We start from the raw sequence: 19,845 nt of genomic DNA, 5'->3' as shown, positions 1-19,845 counted from the left end.
TGTGGACACATTATTATAACTTTCACTTGTAGCTTGATAAATGATACATAAATTAAAAAGTGTTTGAAATCATCGAGAAAATTCAAAATAAGTCATCATGTATGTTAAGTTTCAAATTTAATCAACAACTTGACCACAATTGAGTACAAATAAAACTTTACTCCGTAAAATATAGAACATTAAAATCAAAAGGGTTTTGTAAGATTGATTTATGTTAATATTCATAACATCATTACCTATATGTCTATTGGGAGATGTTAATCTTCCGCGTTAAATTCATATAATATTTATCTAACATCAAAATCACCCTTCGTAACATCAAATCAACATGTTGAGAAATATCAATACAAATTAAAACTACGCATGCATAAGATAAATCCTAAAAAATATAGCAAAAAAAAAAATGCATGAAAAAAGAATATCCTTCCTGACCAAATGTGAGAACAATATTATTATGCAATGGATATGACAATATATGCATACCCTTGAATAAAAAGAAGATGAAGAAAAAAAAGCATGCATCCCAAATATGAAATCAAGATTTAAAAAAAAAAAAAAAAAAAAAAAAAAAAAAAAAAAAAAAAAAAGTGTATTTAGGGTTATGAACAAAATATTTATAATGCAAGAAGGCTTACCTAAAGTAATTGTGGGCGCTATTTAGCGCATCAAAAACAAAGTATGAGTTTGTTGATCCCAACAGTAAGACAAGGATTAGAACGAGTGAATCAACAATCCAATTAAGATGTATTGTTCTTTCCAGAATAATAATACATTTCTGGGAAATGATGAAGAAGGTAAGAGAAAGGGGATGATCATGTAGCTAAAAATAGGATATGGGTTGGATAAAAATGTGAATAGAAATGATGTATTGAAAGCGTTGTGAAGCAATTATTTGGCAAAATTTTCTCTCTCCTTTAAACAATAAATAACAGCCAAAACATTCTTTTGCTTCCACTCCCTGCTGTGTTCTTTAACGAACTTTTACCTTTATTTTTGTTGTGATAAAAGAAAATGTATGGGCTTAAGACTATGGACTATGGGCTTAAGGTTTTTTTTTTTAATTTTTATTTTTTTTGCAATAATTTATAGTTATTACAAGTATTTTACGGAGTAATATATATACAGTGATAATTGATTAATTATTAAAGTTAAAAAAAAAACGAAAGGAGTAAACGAATATAACCTTGTTCACTCCACCTTGAAAAATACTCGTATTATTTAGTATAAATAATTTTAGTTCAGTAAAAATATTTAATTTAGTAAAAATTAATAACTTTTAAAAAGAAATATAATAGAGAATAAAAATTTTTATTACAGCAAAATAAGGTGAGGTAAACTAGGCCTAACTCCAATAACCCCATTTGATTAATTTTACATCCGTCGAATAACCCCATTTACTCACATCTGTTGGGTAACACCATATACGCATCACAGTAACCTCCTATTGCTCAATTAACAAACTTATACGTGAAGTGGTCACCACATAGTAGAAGATTTTGTGTTATCGAATTGATGATTGAAGATGATTTAGAAATGGAACATTACTTGCTAATCTGACTACTAGTATTAAGATAATATTGTAACTGACATCTCCTAAATCTACGGTTATAGATTTAATAGATAGTTGTGTTTATAATAAGAAAAAGAACATTGTGGTTTAAAGATAATTATTCCATTGAAGTAGCTAACCCCATGTATTATTGGATGTATAGTTGGTCTTTATTACAAATTGCACGGTACTAAAAATAGCTCTACTTTGGCTAAGCAAATCAATTCGGCTGGTCGGTTAAAGCTCGGTTTTCTTCTTCTTCTTTTTTTTTTTGGGAAATTCTTAATGGTACTCATCAGGTTTTTATTTTTCTCAATGGTAAACACTAAAATATAAAATTATCGTTGGTAATCTATAATTTGTAAAACCAATTCAGTGGTAACCTTAGTTAAGCATTTTAAGAAAATATTACCATGGTTAATGTTTCAAAAGGGAGGGCAATGAGAATGTCTAAAATACCCCTATTTTATAAAAAAATCCCACCCAATTATTCCCTCTCCCCCAACCCAGAATAGCCTAGCCCAGCCCCTGCGGCCCTGCCTACCCACGATCCCGGTGCCAGCGTTGACCCCACCATTCATTTTCTCTCATTTTGCGGTGCCACCACTTCTATCACCACCTTAACCACCACCCATAAAACCCTAAGAAATCGCAAGATCATCGAAGATCGATCGCTAGTACCAGAAAACAAACTCCCACCTATTCCGACGATATTTACCAGAGTTTGAGGAAGGGATGTCGGGTTTCAAGGTAGCGAAAGGCTTAGAGCGGCACTCGAATGCGGGAAAAACCTTAGCGTAGCAGCTACTGGAAGCTGCCATTGAAGGAGATTGAAGGTTTTTTGAGGGTTTTTCTCTCTCCTCGAGTTTTGTGTTGGTGTAGTTTGGTTTGGGTGAGTGACTGGCTGGAAATCGGGGGGAACGAGAGGGAACCAGGCAAGGAGAACTGAGAGAATCGGGGAAGGTCTTCGGCGTCAAAGGAAGGTCGTTGCCATGGACAGGGTCGCCGGTGCTAGGGGAAGGAAAGGATAGGGGGTCGCGCCAGTCGCTGCTGATAGAGGAGGGGGGCTATGACAGTGGGTTGGGATTGGGGTGGTTGGGGTTTTTTTTATTTATTTTTTATTTAATTTATAGGGTTATATTAGTAATTATGCCTTTAATTAACTAGGGTTAGCTTATAATTGCATACTTATATTATTAATGTCACCATTGAATTAGAAATGTTAATGAGTGAGTACCAAAGATAATTTCATAAAACTTTGTTCACCATTGAGAATTTTATAAAATTGGAGACTACCATTGAGAATTTCCCTTTTTTTTTTATTTATTTTTTTTTATTTTTAATGATAAATTTTATTGATTTGTTTAATTTCATTTTAGTAAATTCCGAGTAGTTAATAAGAACGTACCATCGGTAAAGAACTTCAATATAGTAATGCAAAGTAGGTAGTAAATTAAATTGAAGAGACCAAAGGGGAATATGATCGATATATAGGGGATTTGTTTAAATAGTTTGTAAATATGAAATAATAATTTCTCGAAATTTTGATGAATTACTCGTTATACATGTAAGCTTGTAAGTTAATTTGAAGGTGGACAATTCCTCAAAACCTTTTTTCCCCTTCCTTCCTCAAGCTTTGTTTGGTTCATTGTTAGTTAAGGAAAAGAAGTGAAAGGAAAGGAGGGGAAAAGAAAGAAAGAGAAGGGAAAAGAAGGAGATTTTATTTCCAATGTTTGATTAATGAAATATAATGAAGAGAAGAGAAAGGAAATATGTTTTTATTTTCTCTTTTCAGTCGAATTCCTCCAAATTTGGGAGGAAAGGAAAGCTGAAAATTTGTAAAGAGGCTTTCCTTTCACTTCCCTTCCTTTCCTTTAAATTCTCATGTCATTCATCAAACCAAACATGAGAACATAACAAAACCTTTTCCTTTTTTTTTTTTCCAGCCAAAACTTAATAGACCGGATTAATTAGTGTAGGGTTTCACGTCACTAACTCGATACTAATTTTATAAAGTTTTGTGGGGGAAGAGTGGAGGGTCCCGGTTGCAAAGGTATGAGGCCCTAAGTTTGACTCCATGCCAATTTTTATCATTGTTTGAAAAGTCAAGCTAGGTTGGTTCCTACATCCTTTGTTAAGGATAAAGTTATCCAGGAAATTGCACAGAAATTAATTCCATCAACAAACATTTTCATAAATTCACAACAAATAAACCTTTTTTTTTTTATCACTTTAAAAAACACTAAAATCCTCCTAATCTCTTACTTATAAATATGCTTGTATAATATATTTTTCACCAAATTTTTTTGCTACAATTTTAGACTGCAGCCTTCAATCAACCCTTCAAATTCCCACGTTTTTAAGTCAATTTGATGGGCTGTATTCCTCCTCCATTAATTATCATTGTCAATTAATTATTATTCAGACAAATTCTAAGCACAAATTATAACAATATTTAATCTTGTTATTGTCTTTTTCTGCTTTTCTAATTTGGGTATTTTCGTCAGTTTGTGTTGGGTTGATTATTCAACTTCAATCAGCTCATAAATTTTTGTTTCTGGGTTTTTCTGGGTTTTTTAAATTAGTTGTTGAGAGTTTCTTAATTTTCATTTTTTATTTCAAGATCCAAGTTGGGTTGTACTAAACCATTTTCTCTCTCATATAAATGCTAAACATGTCTTCTTGTTTGTTAATAATCTGCTAATTTGGTTTTTTGACCAAACTTTTTTTGATATCAGATTATTTTCCCACAGTTTTCAGCAAGCAGAATCAGAGGTACTTTGTAAATTTTTGCTTGATTTTTTGCATAATTCTTTTTTACTATTTTTAGAAAAGTCAAATACCCATAAATTTTTGTGTTCGCAAAACTTTTTGTTGTTGTGTAATTTGTCAAGAACCCTAGAATTAGTTGATTGATTGATAATTGATTATAGTATGATGGGTATGGAGGATGTAAATGTTGGTATGATTCCTACAAATCCTATGAGACAAGAGAGTTTGATTGCAGCTCATAATCTTTTAAGGGAATTAGAGGCTAATGATAGTCTAACTGATGATATGAAAAAGATTTTAGCTGATCTTGACTCAAAATTGTCTGCTATGGAGTTGAAAAATGATAGCAGTAATAGTAGTGAATCGGTTCCGATTTTGAGGGAAAGAGAGTTGAATGATGCAAAGGAGAAGTTGAAGTCTGCCCATGATAAGATCATGGGCTGGGATTCAACCCTCGATATGATTTGGGAATCTGGCCCTGATAAGGCCGCGGAGTACATAGAGGCTGTTGAGGATGTCTTGTGTTTGGTGGAGTTGTTTAGGAGTTTGTGGATGAAGGGAGATGATGATCATGAGATATCTCAAGCTGAGGATGTTTTGCAAGTTGCTATGCAAAGATTGGAAGAGGAGTTGGTGCATGTTCTTGGTCACCAAAGGCAATCCTATGTTCCGAGTGAGGTAGAAGAGGGTGATGAGCCGGAAGGTTCTGGTGAACAAGAAGATGTTAATTTTGAATTGATCGACCCTGAAGCAATTCCATTTATAAATTCGATCAAAAAAGTCATGTTTGATGCAAAGTATGATCAGGATTTTTGTGCAGCATATGTGAAGACTCAAAAGGAAGCTTTGGAAGACTGCTTGATTGGCCTTGGAATGGAGACAGTTAGCATAGACGAGTTGGTCAAGATGGATTGGAACATTATGGCTTCCAAGATCAAGACATGGATTCTAGTGATTAGAACCGCGGTGCAAGTCTACTTTTTAGCTGAGAAGCGGTTGTGTGATGAGGTCCTTGGGAAGTCTGAGCCATATGCATCGCTTTGCTTGACCAACATCACCAAGTCTGCCATGACTTGCCTTTTCAACTTTGGCCATGCCATGGCCCTCGGACCCCATACACCAGAGAAACTCTTCTATATTCTTGACATGTACGAGGTCTTAGTAGAAAATCAGGAGAAGATCAATGAATTCTTCTCTGAAGAGGGTGGCTCATATGTGAAGACTGAGTTCGAAGAAGTTAAGAGCAGACTTGGAGATGCTGCTCGGGCAACATTCTTGGGATTTGGTGAAGTTATTCTTTCCGATCCTACAGTAGACCCTTTCCCTGGAGGAGGAGTTCATCCACTTTCTAGCTATGTTATGAATTACATCATCGTCTTCCTTCCTGACTACTGCAAAACTCTCAACACCCTCCTTCATGAAAAGGATGAAGATGCAAATAATGTCATCACGAATCAAGTCTTACCTGAGAAAAGCTTGCTAGCTTCTAATCTTCGATCAATTGTCGCCAAATTGAAGTTCAACCTTGAGAAGAAGTCCCACCTGTACAGGGATGCTGCCTTGCAGCATATATTTCTGATGAACAATACGCACTACATTCAACAGAAAGTCATAAATTCCGAGCAACAGAAGTTATTTGGTGATGATTGGATCAGAACTCAGATAGTGAGCTATCAACAGCATGCTACTAGCTATGTGAGGAGTACTTGGAGTTCAGTTGTAGCCTCGCTTAGGGACGATGGAATTCCATCAGGGTCAGGTTCAGGAGTTAAGTTGGTCCTCAAGGAAAAGATCCGGGTTTTCAGTGTTGCATTCGAGGACGTATATAGGAGCCAGACATCATGGTCTATTCGAGATGAGCAGCTTAGGGAAGAGTTGAGGATTTCCATCTCTCAGAAAGTGATTTTGGCATATCAGAGTTTCATCGGAAGGCATAAAAAGTACGATATTGAGAAGTATGTCAAGTATGATTCTGATGACTTGGAGAATTTGCTCAGGGATTTCTTTGAAGGGTCTCAAAAGTCTTTGAACTCCCGCAGAAGATGAGTTCGATAAAGAAAAAGAAGAGAATTTGAAAAGTAAAGGAGTTGTAGACATTGTTTGTTTCTTTGATTGTAGCTATGCTCTCAGCCTCTCAGTTTTCTTTTCCTAAGGAGTGAGATGGCTGCTATTGTATGTCCTTTTTTGAACATGTATTGGCCTAAACAATATACTTGTAATTTTAATGCATAGATTTTGAATGGAAAGCTGTGTTCTGTCACAATATTCTGAACTTCTGATGAATTTAGTTGAATTCGTCGTCTGCTTGATCTGGAAAAACTCAAAAAGAAAATCGGTCTGTTTGAACTGATAAAATGAATATTTGGTCAAACAGTCATGAAAAAGTTTTATTTCTGAGAAGATGGAGTTGCTCGCCTAATGCTCTATGCTCTTGCTAGGCATATTGTAACTGAATGGAAACACAATTCCGGTAACGTGTGATTTTTTGCATCAAATCAAGTGATCGCAATGTAGTGTACATGCTGAGTTGAATTTATTAAATGAGCACAACAGACGTGCAGCCTAAAGCATCTGATATGTAAAAAAAAAAACTGCAAATCTGCCAAAGGTTCAACACTACACGAAAAATGCTCAAATTGTGCTTTGACATTTAAAAAGTGATGCAATTATAGGGTCCTCAAAAAATTGATCGAATAGTCAAAAGGATTACCAAATACCATGTCCAAAAAGTTGGTAATGCTCTTTTCTTCTTTCCTTATAACCAACTGTTACTTTATCTGTACTTTCCAAGATACAAGTAGTGACATAATCCTAATTTCTATATGAAACGATTTCTTCTCAGGTATATAAGGAGAAAAAAATAATTCTATGGGGGCCAAAATGGGGCTTTGGTGAGCTAGATGGATAGCGCCCCAAGCGAGGTGGACAATGGTAAGGTGTGTATTGGAGCCGATATTACTACCCTCAACGGCCGCGATGGACAATGACATAGCCAAATACCCTGGTATCAAAAAATAAGTAGATTATTTCGCGGTATATGTATGAATAATAAATTAAAAAAAAAAGGTTCAAACTAATCTAAAATTGCATGATTACTCTATAATTTTTGTAGATTTTATCCGCCACATGCCCACTGGCTACATCTCACCCAAATAGGCCATGTACAGGAGGTACTTCGTATTTATTAAATTAGTTTATAAAGATATTACTTATTAACAAAGATTCATTCACTCAATAATTTAAATTTTTTGACCCCAACTCAATAATTAGTTAATCGTTATTTAACACGTTTTGAACTCTTGATTATTGAATCATATTCATGTATCAAGTGGCAATGGTAAGTGTCGAACAACTTGATTAACTTATATTTTAGGTAGATCTGGCCGTGGTGGATTTAGTGATTATTTGAGACAGGTATTGGACTTAGTAATGCTTCATTTAATTAAAATTGACCCAAATCATCAACATTTAAACTTGCTAAAAAAGAAAACTTAGACAGTTAGACATGAAACTCAGCAAATTATACCAAATTACGTCCTAAAAATACTTTTAATTCCAAGTCTAGCAAAAAAGTGCATCAAGTACGAAAAAGTAAATAAATGTTCATAGTACATAAAAAGTTACGGAGTTCCAAAAAGAAAATTTTATACTAGTAATTTATATGAAGTACTCCGTATTTTTTTTTTTTTTTTTGATAAACATGTCAAAGTAGCCTGTGTTGCAATTTTAATTAACCGGAAATATTATCCTGTACACTATAAGACAAATCAAATTTGAGGGTGACCAAAGTAGTGACTAAAAATGCTTTCAATCACTAGTAAAGACTAAGGGCCTGTTCACATTTACTTAATTTCAGTTCAGTTCAGCTCCAATCAGTTCAGTTCGGTTCAGTTCCAATCAGTTCAGTTCAGTTCAGTTCCAATCAGTTCAGTTCAGCTCTGTTCAGTAAATATGAACAGGCCCTAAAGAGTAAAAACTAGATGTCAACACAACCAACTATCTTCCTTTCTATTCCCTTGATGACGGAATTCATAACAAGATGCCCATTTACTTACCTTTTAGAAAGCAATTTATCTAAAAAGAAAATATTACGGAGTATAAATTATTGTGTTTATTTAATTAGTAAAATAGTGTTTATGTGGTTTAGTTTCATTTGTTATCTTGAGAAAGCGATTACCATTAAAAGAAAATTAAAAAATAAATAGTTATGATGATACGATTTAGTTGGACAAAAATCTGGGATCTATATAACGTATTGTTGGTGATTTTTTTTTTTTTTTTTTTTGAAAACATTGACAAATTGTTAATGCATGATTTTGACAAATTTAGGTCAGTTTCATACTAATTTGGCACGACTTAATTAGTCTATAGTCAAGAGTCAATACAGGCTTGCTACTACTTAATTAGCAGCCTAAGAGAATGTGAACTACATTTTTGCATTCAACATGAAATTGATACACAACATGAACAACACCAAGGAATTGACAATATTTTGTTACTCTTGTGAAAGATAAGTGTAAATTTGTTTTCATGTGGAATACTTTAATGTTAAGGGAATCTTGTAGAATACCGCTTATGGAATATATTCTATACTCCCTCCGTTTCATAATGTTAATCCCATATACTATTTTGGGCATTTCAAAAAGATTTACCCATATTGAATATATTTCATTTATAACTTGATTTGTTTTGGAATTAATTGGTTGTAGATTGATGATATGACTCCAAGTAAAGAAATCTTTACCTTAAATTATGCAATTATGACTTGTGATTTCCTAATAAAAAATCAAAAAAGTTAAATAAGGTAAACTAATTATGAATTATGTTGTACTTTAATGTTAGATTCCAAATATATATATATATATATATTATTTTATGTGATTGATTCCATATGGGACTAACATTATGAAACAAACACATGACAAATATTGTACATCAGCGATATAATTACTTTAAATAACCAAAAATATATACGAAGTATTTTATTGACAAAGTTACTCTCTTTAAAGGAGTATCAAACAAATTAGTGTTAGGGCCTGTTCTCTTCAGATTATTTTCAGTTCAGTTCTTAATTTCCTTCTCTCATAAAATATTCAGTTCACTTTAGTCAATCAGAACAGACCCTTATTGTTGGATTTCTAGTTGTTTTACCCATGAATTGGCTAGTAGCCATTGTAATTGGAAATAGTTGTGTAAGTTGTAGTGTAAGGACATTCTCTTCAGCTTAATTTCAGTTCAGTTAAGTTTTTAATTTCCTTCTCTCATAAACAATTCAATTCAGTTCAGTTAAGTTTTTAATTTCCTTCTCTCATAAACAATTCAGTTCAGTTCAGTTAAGTTTTTAATTTCCTTCTCTCATAAACAATTCAGTTCAGTTCAGTTAAGTTTTTAATTTCCTTCTCTCATAAACAATTCAGTTCAGTTAAGTTAAGTTTTTAATTTCCTTCTCTCATAAACAATTCAGTTCAGTTCAGTAAATAAGAACAGGACCTAAAGCTAAGTCTCTTGTTTTTTGTCAAAGTCCATTATGCCCCAACTATGTGATTTTTTTTTCATCCCTTTATTTCATTTTTCTATTAGTTTACACTTTTTGCATTATTTGTTAACTGGAATTAGGAGCATCCAAAAGCAGTACCATTTATTTTATCCATCTCTTTCAAATCACCTCTTTCGTATCAATCAATCAATAATCAATAATTTAATATTAAAACAGACATCGAGAGTGACACGTGTCACATTCTGGTGCTGTTTTTTCCCTCCAAAACTCCCCTTCCCCTTTTAACCTTTTTTTTTTTTTTTGTTAAGATTTGATTCTATAATAATATCATTCCAAATCTTTTATATTATCTTCATGACAAATATGTATATTCCTTTTTATTTGTGTTCATAATTATTCTATATAAATTTACCTAAATAATTATTTCAACTCTTTCAAAAAAAAAATTATTATTTCAACTCCTTTTTAACTATCTTTTAAATGGAGTATTATTAGATTTTGCCAAAAAAGTTATAATAAATTGATTCATTTAATAGCTGTTAAAGAAATTACTTTAAAACATCACTTAATTTATTTTTTTTCAAATACCTCTAGCTGATATTTTATTTCAATTTCAATTCAAAATAATATATATTCAAGTTAATTACAATTTTATTTATGAAATTTTACTACTATACGTACATATTATCACAAATTGATTTATAGTGTATAGTATAGCTATAAAATAAATGTTGTGTTGAACAAATGATTTTTTGGATATAAAATTTGTAACTTTGTGTATGTTTGCACTTTTGCTAATAATTTTTTTTTGGAGATTTTAGTTTTTTGTTCGATTGATTTTTGATATTTATTAAAAATGTATTTATAAATAATTATTCACTAATATGGTCACTAGACCTGATCAAGCCCCGCCTGAAAAATTCTCGAGTTGAATTTGTTGCTTTGCCTATTAATAATAGAGATTATGGCATTATAATTTCATATATTTGATTTTTATGCTTTAACAAATTTTATTTGTTGAATATAATTAATTTTCTTAGAAAAATTAGGCTTACCGCGCATGGCAAGGGCCTTAAGCTAGTATGCTAATAAAGAGCAGCAAAATTATTTGGAAGAATAATATAATTAATAAGAGAAGCATATAATAAAGTAGATTCACTTCAAAATAAAATTATAATATCCCAAATTCATCTGTATCTCTTAGAATATAAGAGGCTTCTGCAGGAATACACATGCTCAAATAACAGCAATTTGTAGCACTCTATGGAATAAACATAAAGGGTATGGATTAATAAAACATTTGTTGAGGCAAAAATAGGGATCAAGTGACGATCAACACATTTACCACATTTTTTTTCAGTTTATATCATCAACAATAAAAAAATAAAAATAAAATAAAAAATACGAAAATAAAAAATAGCCTGCAACATGGATTCTTCGCCGTTAAGCTCATGTATGATGCGAAGTTTTAACCTTGTGAATTTAATGAAACTACATATAAACAATATGACATCTTACAACATTCACAGCTGAACTTTGACAAAAGATACTAATACCAGGGCGCATATAGCTATTCAAAAATCGGTCATGACTGTTAGTGATAAGGAATGAGGGGTTGAGGATGTTGAAAGATAAACAAGCTGAAGATATCCAGTAATGTAAGTCAGACCATATATATGAAGTAAAAAAAAAGCGACAAAATAACAGATTTTACAGCATGGACGCAGAAAATCATCCTGTTGATGTAGAAAGAGGATGAAGAAAGTTGAAAGGAGAAGCACTGCTAGTGAAAATAGATATGTTATTTCAACTAAGGTATTGCAGCCTAGTGAAGTCTCAAGAGCAAGGAGGGGGTAGCCGGGTAGCAAAGCCCTAGGATTGAATCTCGTCTATATCAGTGTCATTTGTGACTCCCTATAGGCCATAGAATTATAGATCAAATATACACAACATTGAACTCAACCACTTTATGAAGTACGAACTTATGAACCATTGCAATATATATGCTTTCTTTCAGTATAACAATTCAATTCAAAAGGCTTACCACTTGCATAATACCAAAGTTCTGAAATGATAACTACACACAATACCAAATCCATGCTATAATACAGCTAACACAAGCCCTCTAATGTCAGCAATAGAAAGGCTGGTATAAGCGGACACTGGTTCATGGTTAAAATCATTTGATAAGAAAAGCCAAAGGGGCAGATAAACCAGACATGAGATATCAATACAGCTGAGTTCACTCAAAAAGTCGTTAGCTCCATTTTAAAGGCTTCTCCCTGCCTCCCTAGCCCCCCACCCCCAATAGACTTTTGTCATAATCATCTCTGACTAACTACCAATAGTGAACTATCTTGCATATATATTCAATCAATTCCTAAAACTTCAGCATATTCGAAATTCACGCTGTTTGATTACAATTTGGTCTACAAGAGTTTATGTGTAAGTAACATTGACCATGGCAAGGATGCATTTAAAAGTATATGACTCAACAGAGCTAACATAAGTAACATCTCAAAAATGTAATCCTGTTATTCTGTAAGGAGCTAAGTTCATAATATAAAGGGCAATCTAACCTGATTGACAGTCACAAACGAAGAAGTATATAACACGCATAAAGTTTAGCTGAAAAAAATCCTTCAAAATTATTCTTACCATAGTACCTCCATAGGAGTTATTGCATCCATCTTGAAAGAAATAGGACTTACAACTCTTTTCATTTTCTTTTTTTTTGTGGGCAGCACCACACTTCTAATACAGTAAAACCAACCAGCAATCTTCCAGCAACTTTATTTGAGCTGATAATTGAAAAAAGCATTACAGCTTGGCTGACAAAATGACGTTTCATTCAAGTGAAGCCAAAAGTGCCAACATTATTTGATTGTAGGGGTGAACCACGAGCATCTTATAGTCGCACAGGTGCTTCAAGCATCAAATACTAATATAACTGTTGTAGCAGCCTTTCATGCTCCAGAAAATCCTTATTATCAGGCACCTCAATTACCCAGCTCCAAATATGTGGCAAATGATGGTATTGACTTCTTTTAAGCTCTCTAGTGTAACATAAGCTGGTGAGCGCATCACCATAGAGAATGCTTCCAACCTTCAGATAGACTTTCAAAGAATCTCCACAAAAATATCAGCCATTTAGGTACAATTGCCTCATTTAATTAACTCGAACCTTATCTGTTTTCAGTTGCAGCCAGTGCCAACAATTTTTACAATTGAAGACCTTTCACAAAACAAAATTCTAGGATGATCCTTATAAGGGAAAAATTCTTCTTCAAGCATAAATGTATGTGTCAATCCATATATTTGCAGTGAATAAAGAACAAATTACTAAATTAGCGACCAAGCTATTGGCACCCGAGTATTGAAATCAAGCCACTGCTATAAAAATGATGCTAATTACAAGAAATATACAATACTAGAACATAACAAAATTTATGGAACATCGCACAACAAATTCTTCTAGTAAAAACCGAGTCAAGACATAAAACAATACCCCAAGCATGACAGATACAGGCAAAGCAGGCAAGGCTTTCTGATAGACAGCCAGTAACACCAGGGTAATTCCAAGACCGGCTATTATAGCCAAATAGCAGGCATACACTGTCATATAATCATACATTGCTGCCCTTCCAACCAAAACACTATAAAAGATGAAATCCCCAAGCCCTAGCTTAATAGCACCAGAAGATCCCAATCCAATCCCTTCAAAAATCATACTATCATCTGAAGCCATAACTCGGTCTGCATGCTGTTCAGCTCTTAATCTATGCTCAAGCAATGGCACAGAAGCATCCTGATCATAATTTACCACCCTTCCTTCTTCAGTACTTGCCAAATCTCTCTCACTAGAGCCACTTCCAACAGTTGGTAGTGTTCGATGATCCGTACTCATCTCCAAATCTGCTCCACTATTTGTATCCTCTTCTTGATCCCCATCACCTCTTCTCCCCCTCCAAAGCCTCCTCTGACCAACACCATCCGACTCATCCACGCTAACAGGACGAGCTTCATAAACTAACGCGGGTATATCTTCATCCCTAGATATTGCAAGCTCCACCAACAGACGAAGCGGACCAATGGGCAACAACACAGCAGCTAAATCATACAATGACATGGCAACCAAAAGCACCCAAGTAGTCCATTCAGGCAACATAGTAAACCAATAAGCAACCAACACTCCAATCACAACCAAATAAGCTTGAGTCACTAAAATAGCCATCTTTGACATAAACACAGCCAAAACTCCCACTATTGCAAAATTGAACAAAAGTACCAAAAATGTGATAATATCAATGTTCAAGTTCAATTTCCCAACCAACATTACAGCAATTTGACCACCCATAAACCCTAATACCATAAATGCAGAAAAACCCATATAATATTTCAAGAAACTGGTGCACCTAATATAGAATAAGAACACCAAAAAGAAAGTAATTATAGTCACAATTACCACAAAAACAAGAGAATTCAAAAGGGCACCTTCAAATTTATCCCAAAATGAATCTGAGCTACTCTCATCGTAAGCTAAATTAGCTATTGTGATGATTGAATCAGAAGACGAAGATGATGAATCGGAACTTAGGGTTGATACCAAAATTACCACCAAGAACATGCAAATTGAAACTGGGGTTATGATTCGGACCAATTCTTCGCCTAAAGTGTCGATTACGCTTGTGGATCTTTCGTTTCTGTCCATTTTTGGGTTGAATTTGATTCAAAATTTAGGGTTTTTGGTGATCCAAATTGATAAGAAAGGCAAGTGTAGGATTGATTTGGGTCTTATGTTAAGTTTGACTTTTTAGAGTTAAAACTGTAAATAGCATGTCACAAGACTCAAAACTAAATTCGCCAATCACCATCTTGTCCAATCTTCCAAATAATAATGTTAACCTTCTAATACTCCGTATGATTTAGGTCATTTTCACTCCATCTTAGAAAATATGTAATTTATTTAGTAAAAAGTAATTTTAAGAAAATATATAATAGAAAATGAGTAAAATTAATTTTCTTTTTGCAAAATAATTTTAATTCAATAAAATTAAGGAATTTTCAGATTTTAACACCGGAAAAAAACCCGAAAATGGTTTAACACCCAAAAAAATTAAATTATTTTAACACCAAAACTTTTTTAAGAAAATTGATTTTACCACCACCTAAAAGAAGAATCCGTTAGGTGGGGTCCATGCTGCCACGTGTTCTTATACTATTGGTTTTCAAAAAAAAAAAGGAAAAAATCTACAGCCACTCGAACCACCACCAACATCGCATCCCCACCCCCACATGCACGACTTTAACCCACCGGCACCTTCCCCAGCCCAGACCACCGAAATCCACCCTCCTCCATGGCTGCAACCACCGGAACTCATCCCCTCCCATTCCCGCACCCGTAAAACGAAACCCTAAATTCTAAAACGGCCACGAAATCGGCTAGTTATGGCTGAAACCGGCCGATTTTGGGGCTAAGTAGCCTAAACCGACCGATTTCGACCATTGGTAGCCGAAATCCTGGTCGATATTCGTGGAAGGGGGGCTGCGATATGGCGCTGGTGCGGCGGATATGGCTGCAGGAAAGGGAGTGGTTGGGTTCCGATAGGGTTGGGTTAAGTTGGGAGAGGTTCCGGTGCCGACGATGGAGCGGGGGCCGGCGGCTAAGCTAGGTTAGGGCGGCGGAAAACATGCCGGTGGTGGTGGCTGGGTAGTTTAAGTTTTTTTTTATTTAATTTTCCTTTTTTTTTAATTTTGTTGACCAGACACAAGGCGACACGTGGCACTGTGGACCCCACTTAACGGATTCCATCTGTTAAGTGGTGGTAAAACCAATTTTTGTAAAAAATTTTTGGTGTTAAAATAAATTTTTTTTTGGGGGGGTGTTAAAAACCATTTTCTGGTGTAAAATCTAAAATTTTCTAAAATTAATTTCAGTTCAATAAATCTAATCTAATATAATATATATAAATAAAGTAGGCATTTTTTGAAAGTGCCATATAAGAAAAGGTATTATTTTGTCCAATGAAAAATTAGATTAATAATTTATTTTAGAATTAAAAAATTTACTCGTCGTTTAAGCAAAACTGACGAATAAGATTTAAGAATTTTGACACATATATAGATAAAAACAACGAATAGTGAATAATTAGAATTTAAATTATTTTAAAAAAAAAAACTAATGATTGTCTTCTCTCAAAAAAAAATAAAAATAAAAAATCACTAAGTAATAATTATCTTTTTTACATATATGGATGCAATTTTTGATCGCAAATATCTTTAATCTCTCCCTAGCAAATATTATAAAAGTTTGATTTTAATAATGTACTCATCGAGACGAATAAAATTAAATCTATATAATTCCCCATAATTTAAAATAGTTAAAAGATTATAAATGAGACTAACATTTTAAACATAACGAGTATATTAAAAAAAAAAAAAAAAAAACTCATAGGCAAAAGACTTATTTTAATCAATAAAAAAACAAGATTTGTCATTTTTTTTAATTAAAAATTTAAATTGTCACATAAGAAAAATTAAATAATAAGGTTTGAGATTTTAAATTTAAGCGTCACGTAAAATAAATAAAACAACGACGGATAACTTTAGTGTTAAAATTAAAAAATTATCTTATGATAATAGGAATTTTATCCACATATCTAATGAATGATCTTCATAAATATACAAAATTTTAAATTAAATAAAATGATTTACTAGAACCGTGCATTGCACGTGCTTCGCACGGGCTTACATCTAGTATAATTTAATTTCAGAAAAAATAATTTCGTTTCAGTAAAAAAAAAAAAAAAAAAAATTAGCAAAAATAAGTTGAAGTGATCAAAGTCTTAATTTGATTGTCTTAATTGACTAAACCTTGACCATTGTACATCAATATATGAGAAATGCATTATTAAGAGAGATTTTGCTAAATTCATCTCAACATGAGTGTATTTTTCAAATATACAATTTTTATAACTTCTACAAATACTAAATTAAAAAATTAAAAAAATATGGCAATAAGGAAATAATATTAAGAAAATTTGATCTGGTCTAATCTTTCAAAAAGAAAAAAATAATAATAATAAAAATATGATGTGATCTGGTTTGATTTTTACGAGAATAAGTAATAAAAATAAATATAAAGAGAAATAGGCCTAAATCATGGACATTCATGTACCTTATCTTCCCCTGTCCCAAGAACCTAACATTTTACCTGTGAGGTGTCCCTGACTGGTAGTTAAATCCTAAAGACTTACGAAGCATTAATCAATTTTTTGATACTGCAATAATATTTCTATTCAACATATTGTTGAGAACCCTTGTTTCCATGAGAATACAAAACATATGAGAAGTAAACATTAGAAGCTTGATGTTTATTACATCAAGGAGAACGTGCATTCTGGTTTGATTTAATTGAAGCATATCAAGTCGCACTTCAGCAGGTTGATATCATGACAATGTTTAGGCTCAAATCAACATAGATTTTTGAGTGCAAAGATAGGTTTGGTTAATAATATTCTTGTTCACGAATGGACTGGTGCTTCTTAATCGAGTCATTCTTGAGGGGGTGTTACAATATCATGATGTAAAATATCTTTTGAAATATTTGGCTAGATTCTACCTAGTAATTTTGTTATTATCCAACATGATATTTTTAGACATGTCCTTTAATTTGCGTGTAATATTTATTTCTTTTTTGTTGAAGACAACCATACTATTTACCTGAGATCATGTGAGAACCAAGGTGAATAATGAGAATTAGGAACCAAATTCAACCTTTAATCGCGCTTCATATGACGGTTCACGTTTCACTAGCATTCATTAATGGCATTTTCGTAATTTTACAACTTTTTTTTTCTTTCCATTTTTTAACTTTTAAGGCAATTTCATTTACTTTATAACTGATTTCATTTACTTTTACTAATTTTTAATTTACTTTTTAGAAAAGAAACTGAAAAATACTTTGTAAAATTGAAATATTACGAAAATGCCATTAATGACACGGGAAGCATGTGGACCATCTGATTAACATGATCAAATGACCTAGATTAGTTCATAGTTATCATTATAGCCTTGTTTCTCATTATAAGTTGGTGACATCGGTGTTGACTCCCCATATGCCTTGCACATGTTTTTTTTTTCTTACTCGCACCCATTTCTTCTAAGTATCCTCTAATTTTCATCTAACTCACTTAATTATCCGATAATTAAATTAATTTATAAATAAATAAAATTAAAAAAAACCACAACTACCTCCACCACTAGCCACTCCCTCCCTTATCCCACCCACCGCCCTAATCTCTCCAACCCCGACGAGCCACGTCCACCGCTAGTCTACCCCCCTTTCTTTCCCCTCATCCCGACCACCCGTTGTGACCCCTAATTACTCTTTCTACTCCCCTTTCCCTACCACGAACGCTCCACCTCCCTTTCCTACACCCCGAAACGGCGAGGGGATCATTTCGGCTAGAATTGACAAGAAAGATAAAGATTTTTCTAGGGCCATAATAATAATACACAAATTTTTAAAAAAGGCCGGTGTACAATATTTAGTGTATGGCGCGCGACCCAATTTGAGGAATTATTGTCCTCTTCTAATCTTCTCACGTGCCAGGGATTTTTTTTATTCGTAATTTTTTATTTACCTCTTTGATTTTGTCCTCTCCTCCAAAAACACTTGCTGATTTTTTTCTCTCTCCTCTTTTCTTTTCTACATTTTGGTTTTTATATAATTATAATCTCCTTATCCCCTCTCTCTCTCCTCTTCATTGCCTTTTCATCTTACCTCTTCTCCTTGTTTTTGTTCTTTCTAATGTTACAGTAATTTTTTTAAGTAGAATCAACTAAATTGGTGGATAAAAAATCTTTGAAGAAGAAAAAAGTTATAGTGAAGATGTGTCCTATTGAAGATTGTAATGATGTTCAGCGTTTTGTAATGAAGGTTTGATAACTTTTTTTTTTTTGGTTGTATTATAATGGATTAACTTGTGTATGTTTAAGGGTAACTTATGCTTCGTATGTGTTTGTTTAAGGATAACTTTTTTTAGATTGAGGGTGACTTTTGTGAGTTTAAGGGTAACTTTTTGTAAATAAAAGGGTAACTTATATGTGTTTAAGGGTAGTTTATGTGTGTTTAAGGATAACTTTTTTTAGATTGAGGGTTACTTTTGTGAGTTTAAGGGTAACTTTTTGTAAATAAAAGGGTAACTTGTGTGTGTTTAAGGGTAGTTTATGTATGTTTAAGGATAACTTTTTTTAGATAGAGGGTGACTTTTGTGAGTTTAAGGGTAACTTTTTGTATATAAAAGGGTAACTTTTGAGTGTTATTGTGTTTTTATTTTATTTTTTAAATAAAAAATTTAATATAAACAAAAGTTAAATATAAGCAGGAAATTAACAATTTGTTTAAAGCGACGAAAACCTCACTCAATTGGAGCGAAAATGTGAAAGATGAATGATAATAAACTACTCTTGAATTATAACGTATTGTGATTTGATTTAAATTTGTAACAAATCCACCAGACTTTCGCTAAGATTTGGCTCAATTACTAGTTGAGATAGCAGCTTTGAGGTTGGATTAAATCATAATTTTTGGGAAAATTTCAACAAATTTCTGGTTGGAGATAGAAAGCTAAGGGCTTGTTTGGCATCATTTTTGGTTTTCAGTTTCCTGTTTTTTTGAAAACTAAAAACCAAAAACAGGAAACAAGAAAAAGGTGTTTCCACTTTTCTGTTGTCAGTTTTCAAAATTATCATGATTTTAATAAGTCTAAATAATTTTTGATTCATTATGTGACATATATAGTATACTTCTAAAAAACAAAAAACCAAAAAACAGAAAACCACAGCGATGCCAAACGAACCCAAGATAAAAAAAAATTAATCAAAAAAAAAAAAAGTAAATTTGTTTTCTCTTTATTTTGGGCACTGCAGAGTGCAGAGTCTGCAGACACTATGGCTACAAATGGCACGTGATAATTATTGATGGACAGTATTTTATTGTGCACCGGGTATACAAAAGGAATTG

At 32.9% G+C, this 19,845-nt stretch overlaps 2 pseudogenes; one reads left to right on the top strand and one right to left on the bottom strand.

The window, feature by feature from the left end:
- Positions 1-3,742: 3,742 nt before the first annotated feature.
- LOC145567356 (exocyst complex component EXO70E2 pseudogene) lies at positions 3,743-6,550 on the top strand (annotated as a pseudogene).
- Positions 6,551-12,398: 5,848 nt separating this feature from the next.
- LOC145567354 (presenilin-like protein At2g29900 pseudogene) lies at positions 12,399-14,638 on the bottom strand (annotated as a pseudogene).
- Between the last annotated feature and the right edge of the window lie 5,207 nt (positions 14,639-19,845).

Source organism: Chenopodium album, chromosome 11 (assembly GCF_948465745.1).
Source record: "Chenopodium album chromosome 11, dcCheAlbu1.1, whole genome shotgun sequence".
Classification (NCBI taxonomy): domain Eukaryota; kingdom Viridiplantae; phylum Streptophyta; class Magnoliopsida; order Caryophyllales; family Amaranthaceae; genus Chenopodium; species Chenopodium album.
Note: the sequence above shows the minus strand (reverse complement) of the source record. Positions and strands in the feature narration are given on the sequence as shown.